At 44.2% G+C, this 16,803-nt stretch overlaps 1 protein-coding gene across 5 annotated transcripts in view; it reads right to left on the bottom strand.

Annotated features, from left to right (window-relative positions):
• LOC106567981 (neuropeptide Y receptor type 1) overlaps positions 1-954 on the bottom strand; it is a 43,539-nt gene extending 42,585 nt beyond the window's left edge. For all 5 annotated transcript variants that reach the window (XM_045692166.1, XM_045692164.1, XM_045692167.1 and 2 more), the window contains exon 1: positions 801-954. The gene's annotated coding sequence lies outside the window, so the exon portion shown is untranslated. The remainder of the gene's footprint in view (positions 1-800) is intronic.
• Between the last annotated feature and the right edge of the window lie 15,849 nt (positions 955-16,803).

Here is a 16,803-nt window from a genome sequence, read left to right as displayed (position 1 = left end):
AATGGAATAGGTACTAGCTAGCTTAATAGTTCATATTTGCGCGCTAGCTCTGCATATTCAGCTAGTGTGTGTGCGCGATTGACTGGATTAACCTCACGTCAGTTACGTTCATTGAGTGCCTTTCAGACAGTAGATACGACCCCTCTGTTACCTTGCCAGTGGATCAAACCATTGTGAGGAAAAGGGTGGGGGGGTCGCAATCTTTTGAAACTTAAAAACGCGCTATTAAGTGTCTATAATCAGCACAATTGCTTTCATTGCGTATTATTAATATTATTTAAATTACATAGTTATGTTTCAGTGATATATTGGGGGGGACAAATCATATTTTTCCCAGGATGGGGGGGTCGTGTCCCCCCGTCCCCCCCGCGATTTCCGCCCCTGACACACACACACACACACACACACACACACACACACACACAGCCGGTAATTCATCTTCCTTAGCGTTTGGTCATCGGTAAACCAGATCGCTGCATGCGATTGACGAATATTCACGTTTTACTGGAGTCAATAGGGTTCCCTCGCGCTGAAACATCTCTTTAACCCACACTGAATGATTAACAGCGTTTAAAAAAAACACAATATTTCAAGACAACAACTAGAATACTGAATAAACGGTAACATAACTGTATTCCCTCACTTTCTCTCTCCCTCACTCTGTCTCCTACATATTTATGGAATTGTTTTTTTTTTAATATGCGTAAAAGCAGAGGGACAATATCGGAGCACCAGAGCTAGACAACAAACATATTGAAGAATGAAGTCAAATGTCTGAGTGAGAGTGAGCGGAAATTTACCTTATGTTTATCTCTAAATGCTCAGCCAGTCACCTGCTGTATGTAGCCACGCGGACAGAACAGATGCGCGATCTCTCGTGTGAGATGTGTTGGTGCGTCTCTCTGCCGCCTCTGGGCTGTTCTGTGTGGAGGGACTCACAGCGCGGAAACGCAGCTTTATAACGAGAGGGGCATGGGGAGAAGCAGGGAGGGGAGAGACAGTCGACGGCGCGTCTTATCTTGAGAGAGAGAGAGAGAGAGAGAGAGAGAGAGAGAGAGAGAGAGAGGCGGGGGACGTCATTTGCGTAATAACCCACTGGTTGAATTGACATTGTTTCCACCAAAACATTTAATGTGAAAACGTTGAATCAACGGGGATTTTTTGGGGGAAGAAAGTCATCAATGTAAGGGAACTTTAAACATAAATCCATTGATATGGTGACATTTTTTGTTGATTTCACGTTGAATTCAGTTAGATGACAACTAGAACATTTAACGAATATTTAACATTCAATGATGGCTACCTGCCATGTATGTATCTAATAATCTCAGACATACAGACTGTAAAAAGACATGATGGCATGAGTCATCATATTTGTGCCCATTCTTCTCTTATCCAGAATAGACATCAAAAGAGGTTAACACAATAAGACGAGCCTTAAAGACATTTTCCAGAACTCTGGCAACTACACTGGGTGAAAAGGGACATATCAGGGGATATCTTTATCTATATACAGTATTTCCGGATGTCTGACATTTTAGATATAAGGACTAGATATGCTCCAGATACGCATGTCCTTCATTTCATTTACGGAGCTAGGATATTCTCCGTAATGGAATAGTTTCTTCATGGATTCAAACTGGACCTCCGAAATCTCCCTGCTAACATATGAGTCTGGGGTGATATCTGGGGTGAGATACGTTGAAGACACGCGTGCACCTGCTTAACGTTACATATTTGTAGAATATTTTAACTCCGGAAAGGGTATGTGTCAACATGCTGACATATCTAAGCCTTTATCTGTAGTCATTACCTGATCATATATGTATCCGCATATAAAAATATGCATCATTTCAAAAGATAGCCTTACATGACTTCATTGAATCATAGATATTTCAATGTCTCATCCTCGTATTTCCGATTGAAAATGGGCTAAATGTCCAGCGCCCAAATTATTTTACCAATTCAGGCGTTGAAAATCATTATGCTTCTTCACATGAAGGTGACATATTCAGTATACACATTGTCATATTTCATCCAAGATGCTATTTCCAAAGCACATCTCTGCTATTTCTGCTTTAAGGAAATGCAGCTTAGCTCCAATCACAACACATGTTTTCTGTAAAGAAGCAAACATATGCCAATCTTTGCGAAACATTTATTTAATTTATTTGACAGAAAATAAAAGTTGCACACCCTCAATCCTCCCGGCTGCCCTGTTTGTTATTATGGACGATGCGATGGGTGCAGATTGGGTCATCAGCGGCGGTCCCTCGCAGTCCAGACCCAATGTGGTGGTAGAGTGTTGGTCTGTGATCCACTCCAAAGCTGTCAATGCATAAATCATTAATCCAAATTGGGTCGATATTGCAAGACAATATTGTAATTTCACATAGTCATTCCACAAGGTAACTACTCTAGATGCTTCTTTCATGATGAGAAAACAGACTGTAAAAAGCTAACCAAGTTGCTAGTTAGTTAGCTAGATAACTAGTTAGCTTAAATTATCCAGTAATAGGGGAGAACGGGAACAGAAGTAAGACATTTTGTTTTTTTCCAAATTTCTATGAGATCGATAGAGACGCCATAATATTGTATGCCAAACAATTTATATATGTCCTCTACCATTAGCAATTGTATTTTAATATCTAGGGTAAATGGTTTAAATGAAATAGTCTAAGAACAGAACTACTGAAATGTTACTTTTGTAGCTGCCCGGTGGGGCGGGATTAACACAGCCTAGGGACAGCTGGCGAGAAGTGCACAATATCTGTCTTACATCCATGTTTCTAGTTTGTAATGCTCATTACTTTCAACAAATGTACTATCAGCCATAATTTGATGTTTGTGTCTGATTGAATTGCTATAGGTTCGTAATTTATGAAAATGAACCATGCGTCAACATTGCAATGTTGCGCAACCACAATATTTTGTTTTACAGTATTAATCAGACTAAAATGGATGACATAATAGCTATATTAACCATAATCTTCTCATCTCACTTTAATGGGAATATAGTAGATGTTTTTTCACAATTTTTTATGACTATTCATGCTTAGCCCTACCAATCAGGTGCGCTCCAGCTGTCATTGTCATGCTCGCTGCTCGTGAGTAGTTATTGTAGGGTGGTTTCTGTCAAACAATGTTTTACACTGTAAGGGTGCGTGCTGGTGGCAGGGAAGTCAGGCGCAGGAGATCGAACTTGGTATAAAACGGAGCAGTTTAATAAGTGCTCAAAAACTCTGAAAACCAAAATATACAAAATAATACAAGTGGGTACAAAACCCGTCGCACACCAGAACATATCTTGCATATAGCTTACAAACAAACAATCACCGACAAGGACAATGAGGGGGAACAGAGGGTTAAATACACAACATCTAATGAATGTGATTGAAACCAGGTGTGATACAAGACAAGACAAAACCAAAGGAAAATGAAAAGAGGTTCAGCGATGGCTAGAAGGTCGGCGACTTTGACCGCCGAACGCCGCCCGAACAAGGAGAGGGACCAACTTTGGCGGAAGTCGTGACAGTACCCCCACCCCACGAGCCGCGCATCGACACCGGCCTAAGGAATGACCCGGGGGGCGAGGCGCAGGGCGATCCGGACGAAGACGGTGGAACTCCTGCAGCATAGATGGGTCCAACATGTCCTCGACCGGAACCCAGCACCTCTCCTCCGGACCGTACCCCTCCCACTCCACGAGATACTGAAGGCCCCTCGCCCGGCACCTCGAATCCAGTATGGAAGGAACGGAGTACGCCGGGGCCCCCCCGATGTCCAGAGGGGGCGGAGGAACCTCCCGCACCTCAGACTCCTGGAGCGGGCCAGCCACCACCGGCCTGAGGAGAGACACATGGAACGAGGGGTTAATACGGTAATCGGGTGGAAGCTGTAACCAAAAACAAACCTTGTTCACTCTCCTCAGGACTTTAAATGGCCCCACAAACTGCAGACCCAACTTCCAGCAGGGCAGGCGGAGGGGCAGGTTTCGGGTCGAGAGCCAAACCCGGTCCCCCGGTGCAAACACCGGGATCTCACAGTGGTGGCGATCTGCATTAACCTTCTGGCGTGTCACGGCCTGCTGAAGGTGGACACGGACGGCTTCTCATGTCTCCTCCGCGCGCCTGAGGCAGTCGTCCACTGCAGGAACCTCGGTCTGACCCTGATGCCAAGGCGCCAGAACCGGCTGGTACCCCAGTACACACTGGAAGGGAGAGATGTTAGTGGAGGAGTGGCGGAGCGAGTTCTGTGCCATCTCAGCCCAGGGCACGAACTCCGCCCACTCCCCCGGCCAGTCCTGGCAATAGGACCGCAGAAACCTGCCCACATCCTGGTTCACTCTCTCCACCTGCGCATTACTCTCGAGGTGAAACCCTGAAGTAAGGCTGATCGAGACTCCCAGACGTTCCATGAACGCCTTCGAGACCCTAGACATGAACTGGGGTCCCCGATCAGAGACTATGTCCTCAGGCACCCCGTAGTGCCGGAAGACGTGTGTAAACAAGGCCTCCACAGTCTGTAGGGCCGTAGGGAGACCGGGCAGAGGGAGGAGACGACAGGACTTAGAGAAACGATCCACAATGACCAGGATCGTGGTGTTACCCTGTGAGAGTGGAAGATCAGTAAGAAAATCCACTGACGGTGCGACCAAGGCCGCTGTGGAACGGGTAAGGGTTGTAGCTTACCTCTGGGCAGGTGCCTAGGAGCCTTACACTGGGCCCACACCGAGCAGGAGGAAACATAAACCCTCACGTCCTTAGCCAAGGTAGGCCACCAGTACCTCCCGCTCAAACAGCTCACTGTCCGACCAATTGTATGAAATGTATGCATTCACTACTGTAAGTCGCTCTGGATAAGAGCGTCTGCTAAATGACTAAAATGTAAATGTAAATCCCAGGATGACCAGAGGAGGGTGACATGTGGGCCAAATAGATCAACCGGTCACGGACAGCAGACGGGACGTACAGACGCCCAGCGGGACACTGGACGGGAGCGGGCTCTGCACGTAACGCCTGCTCAATGTCCGTGTCCAGCTCCCACACTACCGGTGCCACCAGGCAGGAGGCAGGGAGTATGGGAGTGGGATCCATGGGCCGCTCCTCTGTGCCATACAGCCGGGACAATGCGTCTGCCTTTGCGATCTGGGAGCCTGGTCTGTAAGAAAGGGTAAAAACAAAACGGGTGAAAAACATGGCCCACCTTGCCTGGCGAGGGTTCAGTCTCCTCGCTGCCCGGATGTACTCCAGATTGCGGTGGTCAGTCCAGATGAGAAAAGGGTGTCTAGCCCCCTCAAGCCAATGTCTCCACAGCTTCAAAGCCTTGACGACAGCCAACAACTCACGGCCCCCCACGTCATAGTTTCACTCCGAGAAGAAGGCACAGGGACGGAGCTTTGGTGGTGTTCCCGAGCGCTGAGAGAGCACAGCTCCTATCCCAGCCTCGGACGCGTCCACCTCCACTATGAATACCAAAGAGGGATCTGGATGAGCCAGCACGGGAGCCGAGGTAAACAGAGCCCTCAGGTGACTAAAAGCCCTGTCTGCCTCAGCTGTCCACTGCAAGCGCACCGGGTCCCCCCTTCAGCAGTGAGGTAATGGGAGCCCCTACCTGACCAAAACCCAGGATAAACATCTGGTAGTAGTTGGCAAACCCTAAGAACCGCTGCACCTCCTTTACCGTGGTGGGAGTCGGCCAATTACGCACGGTTGCAATGCGGTCACTCTCCATCTCCACCCCTGAGGTGGAAATGCGATACCCTAGGAAGGAGATGGACTGTTGGAAGAACAGGCATTTCTAAGCCTTGACGTATTGGTCATGCTCAAACAGGCGACCAAGTACTCTGCGCACCAGGGACACATGCTCGGCGCGTGTAGCGGAGTATATAAAAATGTCATCAATATACACCACTACACCCTGCCCATGCAGGTCCCCGAAAATCTCGCCTACAAAGGCTTGGAAGACTGATGGCGCATTCATCAACCCGTACGGCATGACGAGGTACTCATAGTGCCCAGAGGTGGTTCTGAAAGCCGTCTCCCTCTCGGATACGCACCAGGTTGTAAGCACTCCTGAGATCTAATTTGGTGAAGAAGCGCGCCCCATGCATTGACTCTATCGCTGTGGCTATGAGCGGTAGCGGGTAACTATACCTCACAGTGATCTGATTCAGACCCCGATAGTCAATACATGGGCGCAGACCTCCCTCCTTCTTCTTCACAAAAAAGAAACTCGAGGAGGCAGGTGAAGTGGAGGACCGAATGTACCCCTGACGCAAGGATTCGGAGACATATGTTTCCATAGCCTCCGTCTCCGCCTGTGAGAGGGGATACACGTGACTCCTGGGAAGTGCAGCGTCTGCCAGGAGATCTATCGCACAATCACCCCGTCGATAGGTGGTAATTGAGTCGCCTTCTTTTTGGAGAAGGCGAGAGCCAAACCGGCATATTCAGGGGTATGGTCTGGACCTGGTCTGGACTCTCCACCGTAGTAGAACCAATGGAAACCCCTAAATACCTACCTGAGCACTCTCGTGACCATCCCGTGAAAGCCCTCTGTGGCCAAGAAACAGTGGGGTTATGACAAGCTAACCAGGGTAGGCCCAGCACCACGGGAAATGCAGGAGAGTCAATAAGGAAGAGACTAATTCTCTCCTTATGACCCCCCTGTATCACCATGCCCAAAGGAGTGGAGACCTCCCTAATCAACCCGGACCCTAATGGTCGACTATCTAAGGCGTGAATGGGGAAAGGCACATCCACGGGAACGATGGGGATCCCTAAACTATGGGCTAAAGCGCTGTCAATAAAATTCCCAGCCCGCCTGAATCGACGAGTGCCTTATTCTGGGAATGCGGGGAAAACTCAGGGAAAATGACAAACACAAACATCTGTGCAACAGAGGGCGCCCTGCCTGCTGCCTCGATCCCCAGAGGAACCAACCCGACACCGACCTGCAGTGTGACCTCTGCGGCCACAGATGGTGCACGAGCGGGAACCCCCTCCGGTCTCCCTGCGCACCGCCCCTCCCAGCTCCATGGGTATCGGAGAGGGGGTGTAGGAGGATGGAACCACCAGACCCCGATCAGAACGTCCGCGGGTAACCAGCAGGTTGTCCAGCCAGATGGACAAGTCCACCAGCTGGTCGAACGTGAGGGTGGTGTCTCTGCAGGCCAACTCCCGACGGACGTCCTCACGCAGACTGCAGCGATAATGATCGATCAGGGACCTGTCGCTCTATCCCGCGCCGGCAGCCAGGGTCCTAAACTCCAGGGCGAACTCCTGGGTACTCCTCATTTCCTGCCTCAGATGGAAGAGGCGCTCACCCACTGCTCTACCCTCGGGCAGGTGGTTGAAGACTGCCCGGAAACGGCGGGTGAACTCCTCAAACTGGTCCAACGCCGCATCTCCCTCTCTCCACACGCGTTGTCCCACTCCAGGGCGGTCCCGGTGAGGCATGAGATAAGGGCGGACACCCTCTCACGGCCCGATGGAGCCGGGTGGACGGTGGCCAGGTATAGCTCCAGTTGAAGCAGGAACCCCTGGCAGTTCGCAGCCTCTCCGTGGTACTCCTGGGGCCGAGAGAGACGAATCCCACTGGAACCAGGTGGAAAAGGGGCGCTCAGAGAAGACCCCGGTTGGGCTGGTGGAGACGCTAGAAGAACTCCCTGTCTCTCCCAGCAGTCCATAGTCCGGACAACACGGTCCAAGGTGGTGCCAAGATGGTGAAGCATTGCTGCGTGCTACCGGACGCGCTCCTCCACCCCTATAACCGGGGTACCTGCTCCTGCTGACTCCATACGGGGTCGGTGATTCTGTAAGGGTGCGTGTTGGTGGCAGGGAAGTCAGGCGCAGGAGATCGAACTTGGTATAAAACGGAGCAGTTTAATAAGTGCTCAAAAACTATGAAAACCAAAATATACAAAATAATACAAGTGGGTACAAAACCCGTCGCACACCAGAACATATCTTGCACATAGCTTACAAACAAACAATCGCCGACAAGGACAATGAGGGGAAACAGAGGGTTAAATTCACAACATCTAATGAATGGGATTGGAACCAAGTGTAAGACAAGACAAAACCAAAGGAAAATGAAAAGAGGATCAGTGATGGCTAGAAGGTAGGCGACTTCGACGGCCGAACGCTGCCCGAACAAGGAGAGGGACCAACTTCGGCGGAAGTAGTGACATACACCTCGTTGATTTATGATTGGGACGGGACTTCTGCCTAGGATTTGAATATCACACCTATGTATGACTTCACACCAGGATGTAAACACTGTTTCACACCCATTGTTCTGATTTTATTATTTTTTTTACATTTTATTTCACCTTTATTTAACCAGGTAGGCCAGTTGAGAAAAGGTTCTCATTTACAACTGTGACCTGGCCAAGATAAAGCAATGCAGTGCGACAAAAACAACAGCACGGAGTTACACATGGGATAAACAAACGTACAGTCAATAACACAATAGAAAAATCTGTATACAGTGTGTGCAAATGAAGTAAGGAGGTAAAGCAATAAATAGGCCATAGTGGCGAAGTAAGTACAATTTAGCAATTAACACTAGAGTGATAGATGTGCAGATGAGGATGTGCAAGTATAAATACTGGTGTGCAAAAGAGCAGAAAAACAAAACAAATATGGGATGAGGTAGGTAGTTGGTTGGATGGGCTATTTACAGATGGCCGTGTACAGCTGCAGCGATCGGTAAGCTGCTCTGACAGCTGATGCTTAAAGTTAGTGAGGGAGATTTAAGACTCCAGCTTCAATGATTTTTGCAATTCGTTCCAGTCATTGGCAGCAGAGAACTGGAAGGAAAGGCGGCCAAAGGAGGTGTTGGCTTTTGGGGTGACCAGTGAAATATACCTGCTGGAGCGCGTGCTACAGGTGGGTGTTGCTATGGTGACCATTAAGCTGAGATAAGGCGGAGATATACCTAGCAAAGACTTATAGATGACCTGGAGCCAGTGGGTTTGGCGACAAATATGTAGCGAGGACCAGCTAACGAGAGCATACAGGTCGCAGTGGTGGGTAGTATATGGGGCTTTGGTGACTAAATGGATGGCACTGTGATAGACTGCATCCAATTTGCTGAGTAGAGTGTTGGAGGCTAATTTGTAAATGATATCGCCGAAGTCAAGGATCAGTAGGATAGTCAGTTCTACGAGGGTATGTTTGGCAGCATGAGTGAGGGGGGCTTTGTTGCGAAAAAGGCAGCCGATTCTAGATTTAATTTTGGATTGGAGATGCTTAATATGAGTCTGGAAGGAGAGTTTACAGTCTAACCAGACACCTAGGTATTTATAGTTGTCCACATATTCTAAGTCAGAACCGTCCGGAGTAATGATGCTAGTCGGGCAGGCGGGCGGGTGCGGGCAGCGATCGGTTGAAGAGCATGCATTTCGTTTTACTAGCATTTAAGAGCAGTTGGAGGCCACGGAAGGAGTGTTATATGGCATTGAAGCTCGTTTGAAGGTTTGTTAACCCTTTTATGCGTGAGTTCCAAATATCTCTAACGTTCGCCCCAGCGTGAGTTTTTTTATGCACGTGATGTGAGAACATTCTCTCCATTCCAGAATGTGATTGTTATGTAACAGTACATTTAATCCGCGCTGCCCTCAAACCAAAGCACGCAGACTGTTTTTATTTATCAGCTGTTTTCAACTTGTATATTTTAAATTATTTTCTAACATGTTTTTTATTTTCTAATAACAGATTGAATTGAGGTGTGTTCCGCCTCATTCATTCACATAAATGTAGTCATTTTTACTTTTGCCGACCAATTGCTTTTTTTGACATTTCTGACCCGGACAAAATTCCCCAAACACTTCCCAATTGTTTGTGCAGTTCAAGTCTGCAGACATTTGCTCATCTCCCGTCCTGCATACACGTGTTCACATTTTCTGTCTGTTGCCTGCATCGCAATCAAAGTTGTTTTCGTTACCAATAATAACTTTGGAAATGTGTGCGTTTCTATCAAAGTAAGTGCCTTATTACGTTATAATAGTTTCTGCATGTCGTGTTTTGTCATTTCTACTGTAGCATAATGTTTTTGTGTATATTCCTTATAACCGCGGACACACGATGTAACGTTACTCATTTCATAACTTTTATGGTGTTACACTCAATGCTTAGGTAGCTAGCTACATTCTTCTATTAGCTCTGGAAAACAATGCTAATTGCGTCAGAGAAGATTGAAGCATGGTGGTGGCAGCATCATGCTGTGGGGATGTTTTCCATCAGCAGGGACTGGGAAACTGGTCAGAATTGAAGGAATGATGGATGGCGCTAAATACAGGGAAATTCTTGAAGGAAACTTGTTTCAGTCTTCCAGAGATTTGAGACTGGGACGGAGGTTCACCTTCCAGCAGGACAATGACCCTAAGCATACTGTTAAAGCAACACTCAAGTGGTTTAAGGGGAAACATTTAAATGTCTTGGAATGACCTAATCAAAGCCCAGACCTCAATCCAATTGAGAATCTGTGGTATGGCTTAAAGATTTCTGTACACCAGCGGAACCCATCCAACTTGAAAGTGTTGGAGCAGTTTTGCCTTGTAGAATGGGCAAAAATCTCAGTGTCTAGATGTGCCAAGCTTATAGAGACATACCCCAAGAGACTTGCAGCTGTAATTGCTGCAAAAGGTGGCTCTACAGTGTATTGACTTTGGGTGGTGAATAGTTATGCATGCTCAAGTTTTCAGTTTTTTTGTCTTATTTCTTGTTTGTTTCACAATAAAAAATATTTTGAATCTTTAAAGTGGTAGGCATGTTGTGTAAATCAATTTTAATTCCAGGTTGTAAGGCAACAAAATAGGAAAAATGTCTAGGGGGGGTGAATACTTTCACAAGCCACTGTATAGTTTGATAACTGCTGAACAAAAAAAGTATATATTGTGTACCATTTATGTTTTCAATTTACATTTTAGTCATTCAGCAGATGCTCGAATCCAGAGTGATTTACAGAAGGAATTAGGTTTAAGTGCCATGCTCAAGTGATCCAAGTCATATATGGACGTGGCTGCACTACATTATCATTATCCATTTATAGTGTAATGTACAATGCATTGCTGCAATATCTGGGTTATACAGTGCCTTCGGAAAATATTCAGACCTCTTGACTTTTTAACATTTTGTTACGTTACAGCCTTATTGTAATATATATATATATATATATATATATATATATATATATATATATATATATATATATTTAATTCTCAGCAATCTACACACAATAGCCCATAATGACACGATGAAAACAGGTTTTGAGAAAAGAAAAAAAAACAGAAATATCTCATTGACATCAGGGTGTTATGTAGATATCTATTTTGTTTGTAGCATGTGTTACAGTTGCATTTTTTAAAGACTTGTTTTGAGCATGCTTTCATTTACAGTATACAGTACCAATCAAAAGTTTGGACGCACCTACTCATTCAAAGGTTTTTCTTTATTTTTACTATTTTCTACATTTAGAATAATAGTGAAGACATCTAAACTATGAAATAACACATATGGAATCACGTAGTAATCAAAAAAGTGTTAAGCAAATCAAAACATATTTTATATTTGAGATTCTTTAAATTAGCCACCCTTTGCCTTGATGACAGCTTTGCACACTCTTGCCATTCTCTCAAGCAGCTTCATAAGGTAGTCTCCGGGAATGCGTTTCAATTAACAAGGTGTGACTTGTTAAAAGTTAATTTTTCGAATTTCTTTCCTTCTTAATGCGTTTGAGCCAGTCAGTTGTGTTGTGACAAGGTAGGGGTGGTATACAGAAGATAGCCCTATTTGGTAAACGACCAAGTCTAGTATCGCAAGAACAACTCAAATAATCAAAAAGAAACCACTACTAAAGGACACCGATAAGAAGAAGAGACTTGCTTCGGGCCAAGAAACAAGAGCAATGGAAATTAGACTGGTGGAAATCTGTCCTTTGGTCTGATGAGTCCAAATTTGAGATTGTTGGTTCCAGCCGCAGTGTCTTTGTGAGACACAGAGTCGGTGAACGGATGATCTCCGCATGTGTGGTTCCCACCGTGAAGCATGGAGGAGGTGGTGTGATGGTGTGGTGGTGCTTTGCTGGTGACAATGTCAGTGTTTTATTTAGAATTCAAGACACACTTAACCAGCATGGCTACCACAGCATTCTGCAGCGATACGCCATCCCATCTGGTTTGCGCTTAGTGGGATTATCATTTGTTTTTCAACAGGAAAATTACCCAAAACAGCCTCTTGTTTGTGTAAGGACTATTTGACCAATAATGAGAGTGATGGAGAGCTGCATCAGATGACCTGGCCTCCACAATCACCCAACCTCAACCCAGTTGAAATGGTTTGGGATGAGTTGGACCGCAGAGGGAAGGGAAAGCTGCAAGTGCTCAGCATATGTGGGAACTCCTTCAGGACTGTTGGAAAAGCATTCCTCAAGCTGGTTGAGAGAATGCCAAGAGTGTGCTGTTGTCAAGGGTGGCTACTTTGACTGCAATGGTGGAAGAGTCAGTGGAAGGGTCGGTGGGATATCTCTGTTTTTTGCTTAAATGTATTACTCATTTCGGCCACGGAGAACGAAAGCCCACAGTCCTCGGGAGCGGCCTGCATCGTCTTGTGTCTGAGCCGTTGAATTGAGACCCATTTTCCGGATTGACTGACCTTTATGTCTTAAAGTAATGTTGGACTGTCGTTTCTCTTTGCTTATTTGAGCTGTTTTTGCCATTAAATGGACTTGGTCTTTTACCAAATAGGCCTATCTTCTGTATACCACCCCTACCTTGTCACAACACAACTGATTGGCTCAAACGCATTAAGAAGGAAATAAATTCCAAAATTGTACTTTTAACAAGGCACAACTGTTAATTGAAATGCATTCCAGGTAACTACCTCATGAATCAGGTTGAGAGAATGCCAAGAGTGTGCAAAGCTGTAATCAAGGCGAAGGGTGGCTACTTTGAAGAATCTCAAATATAAAATATATTTTGATTTGTTGAAAACATTTTTGGCTACTACATAATTCCATATGTTTTATTTCAGAGTTTTGATGTCTTCACTATTATTCTACAATGTAGAAAATAGTAAAAATAAAGAAAAACCCTGGAATGAGTAGGTGTGGTCAAACTTTTGACTAGTACTGTACATAAAACAAATGTTTTCACAGGTTGAATGTCTGTCTATAAGAATTAATATAATTGTGTGGCATCTTGGGAATAATTTTGACCCACCCTTGGTTTTTGATGTACATGACTTGATAATTCATTGGCTATTTTAGCAGCCCCATTTCACATGTTAATACTCAGAAAATATGTTTTTACAGGAAACTGAAATATTGTTTAAATGTTAAACTGTTGTGAAAAAGACCCTATGGTGAAACAGGGAGACACTGACGTTTTATATTCTACACATATCCAGATAGCTTGTTCTGACAATAAACAAGTATCTTTATACTTTTAAAGGATGTTACAATATATATTTTAATTGTCAAGATAACATACTACTACTGTACTACTATCCGAGGTGGTAACCCTTTACACTCGGACCCGTATGTATACGGGTCAAAAATGGCAGAGATTGGCACTGGTAAGCACCTAAACTGGAATGCAGTGGCTGTACAGTAGTATGATATAAATTACATCAGAGCTCAGGCTTGTCTTAGTGGGGGAAATGCTGTAAATTAAGAGGACTCAATGTATTTTGAAAGATATGACATTGAGGATTATAATAAATAACGCTTTGATGTCATACGATCAAGCCAAACACCCAAATGTGCACTTATGCCATATACAATGTCAACGTTTTTATCACTATGTTTGATGTACAGTTACAAGATCACGTGGTGTCATGCCCTGGGTTGTTCTGAACAGAATGACATATGTTTGTCTATTGTGAAGAAATTAGTCGCAGAACAAGCACCTGAATCATGAATGTTTTCTATGCGCACCAAAATTACAATTTGTTTCTCTGAATTTCCTTGTGAAAGCCTAACACTGTAAGATCACATTTCATAATTTAACTAGTCATGTTGACAATAGAACAGGCTTTCAAATGGTGCCCACCTGACCCAGATTATAATTTATAACAGGCCATTTTTGGATTGCATAAACAACAACAGTAATTGTGTGATGGTGGGGATGCAGAGTTGTGTTCCAAACAAAACTACTACAAGGTTGTGTTCCTCAACAGCCCAGCTTGAAGACCTTAAAAAAAAAAAATTTAAGTTGAAGACTCTTCTTTGAGTCATAAAAGTGCATTGCATTTACTTAGGAACTGTGCAAACTTCAGAGAGGTGTGGCCTCTCAATACCTTTGTAATTTTTTGTTTTATGTTGCACCTACTTTCCAGGAATATTATTATCATGTTACTAAATGTATCCAGAGTATTTTCAGATTTCGTTAGCAACAAATGCAGGAAAAATACAGTAAATGTAAAATGCACATAAAATGTGTAATGTTTGCATTCAGTGTAATGTCTGAATTCAGTCTTGTATCAGGTAAACTGTTGTGTCCTCAACTTTGGCCTAATAATTTTCTCATAATCGCTAAACTTCTCCCTTTCAATTGCTACAATGCTATGAAACACCAAGTTAAGCAGAGTGTAATGATATAATCTTTGTTATTTTTTTTATTATGTTTTGATAGTTTAATACATGTATAAAAAGTCTGTTAGCATAGAAGCAGACATCGGCTAAAGTTAGCTCCAGTCAAGCTAGCCTGTTGAAGACATGGCAACAGGACCAACGAATGTTAACACAGAGTGTAAACAGAGGGAAACATTCTTACTTGCTGTTTTTAGGGATATGTTGAGAATTACATGATGAATATGTATCTATGAGATAAGATGATAATGTGTACCTTTTTACACATTGTTTTTTAGTATGTTGACTATTTAGAATTGTACATGAGTAGCCAAGTCAGTTGAATGAAAGAGAGCCAACTGAAAACTGTGTTGAAGAGAGAAGCACCAGATAAATAATTTTAAATCTTCAAGGTTTTCAGACTCCCTTCATTCTTCTTACCCTAACCTATCCATTTCCCAAGGTTTAAAAGGGTACATTACACTACTAGACCATGTGTGTTGTGGTTTTTCACTATGAGCTAAAGGGGTTTAAGATAAGGTGACCAGATTTCTGAAATGAAAACCGGGGACATTTCCAGTTCGGAGGTCAATATATCATTAAAATATCCAATGTTATTATCTATGAAATAAAAAAGGGGGATAATTCCGGGTTCATGTATTTAGTCTAACAGGCTCACTGTGATAGAGAAAACAACTATATTACACAAACACTACAGACAAGACAGAACTGTCCAATCTGAACAGCCATTCAGTGGTCCTGGTAGTCTGGGTAGAATAAGAGAACATGAGCAAAATAAAAAAAACAGACAATAGTATATGTGAAATACTTAACAACATAATAAAGAAATAAGACGATGATGAGGTTGGTACCTACATAGTATACTTATACCAACCTAATCTGTATATTTCTCAGAAGAATGTATCTTCTTCAGGATTGCTCTGTCTTTGGCATGCTTCTCCATGAACTCCTGGCAGGGGAGGTTGAAGTTTGTCTTCACAATAAGCATGGCCTTGATGGTAGGAACAGTGAACCTATTTCTTGCTGCTGTCCATAGATCATTCATTTGGGAGAACACTCTCTCGACTGGTGCATTACTTCCAGGTAAGCACATGACAACAGACGCTAATCTAGCCAGGTTAGTGTGTGGGATGTCATTCTCTTTGAAGTGGGTAACCACCATGCTCCATCTCTGACTAAGCAGTGTCTCAGATGTTTTCCATTCTTCAAGCTATCCCCCCTTTAGGAACTCTTGCAGGCCAGTAACCTCGTCAAACAATGCATCCTCATTGGTGGTCACATTGGGGCATTTTTCCTGCAGTGAGCCTGCTGCCTTCTGGATCTCTTCACGCTGAGGTTGCCTTTTTAAAAGGAGACAATGTAAATCTTTTAGATTATCTTGTGCTTTCCCATGCTTGCAAGTAGTTCACAGCCATAGTGAAGAATGATTGTGATGTTTTGAGAAAGCCCTCTTTAGACATTGCTCCATTTTCCTCTAGCTCTCTCAGAAGTCCTCTGACCAAAACTGGAATGAAGTTGTCATTATGTCTTGCAGTCAATTTTGCCTCAGTGTTTCTCAGAATTGCAGCGGACTCCACAGCACAGCGGTCCTGGTCTTCAAGCATCTTGATCGTGTCACTGAATACGGTCAGGTTTCCATGGACAAAGGCTAGTCAATGTTCAGTCAGTGGATCTTCGAACATTGTTCGCAGGACAACAGGGCATTTGTCTTCAGAAAGAAAAAAGGATTTCAATGGCACATACATTTTCAGCACTCTTTCTAGAGCAGGGAGCATGGACAGCCAGCGAACATTGCTGTGTCCTAAAATGTTATGGTACTCCTGGCCAACAAAATCACAAAAGCTCTTGTCTTTCTACTCTGACGGTGAAAATATGAAAATATCCAAATATCTTTGTGAGCAGGTACTCAACATCAAGGGGAATCATATCCAAAGCTGTTCTGGCCGTGTTATGAATGATGTGGGCAGGACAACCTAAGCCAATCACCTCCCGCTGCAGAGCATTTTTAACTTTGGTATGGACATTGACCCTCCCCAGCCTATTCAATCCACCAAAGTTGGTATTTGTGTTGTCGGCAGAGAATGCCACGACTTTGTTTTCCAAGTTGTAATTTTCTCCTTTCAATTCAACAAAATCAAGCAGTTTTGTTTCCACAGATGTGCTGCCATCATATATCTTACAATATCTGACTACTATTGGCAGCAGCTT

Source organism: Salmo salar, chromosome ssa01 (assembly GCF_905237065.1).
Source record: "Salmo salar chromosome ssa01, Ssal_v3.1, whole genome shotgun sequence".
NCBI classification, from domain to species: Eukaryota; Metazoa; Chordata; class Actinopteri; order Salmoniformes; family Salmonidae; genus Salmo; species Salmo salar.
This window is presented reverse-complemented; position numbering and strand designations above follow the sequence as displayed.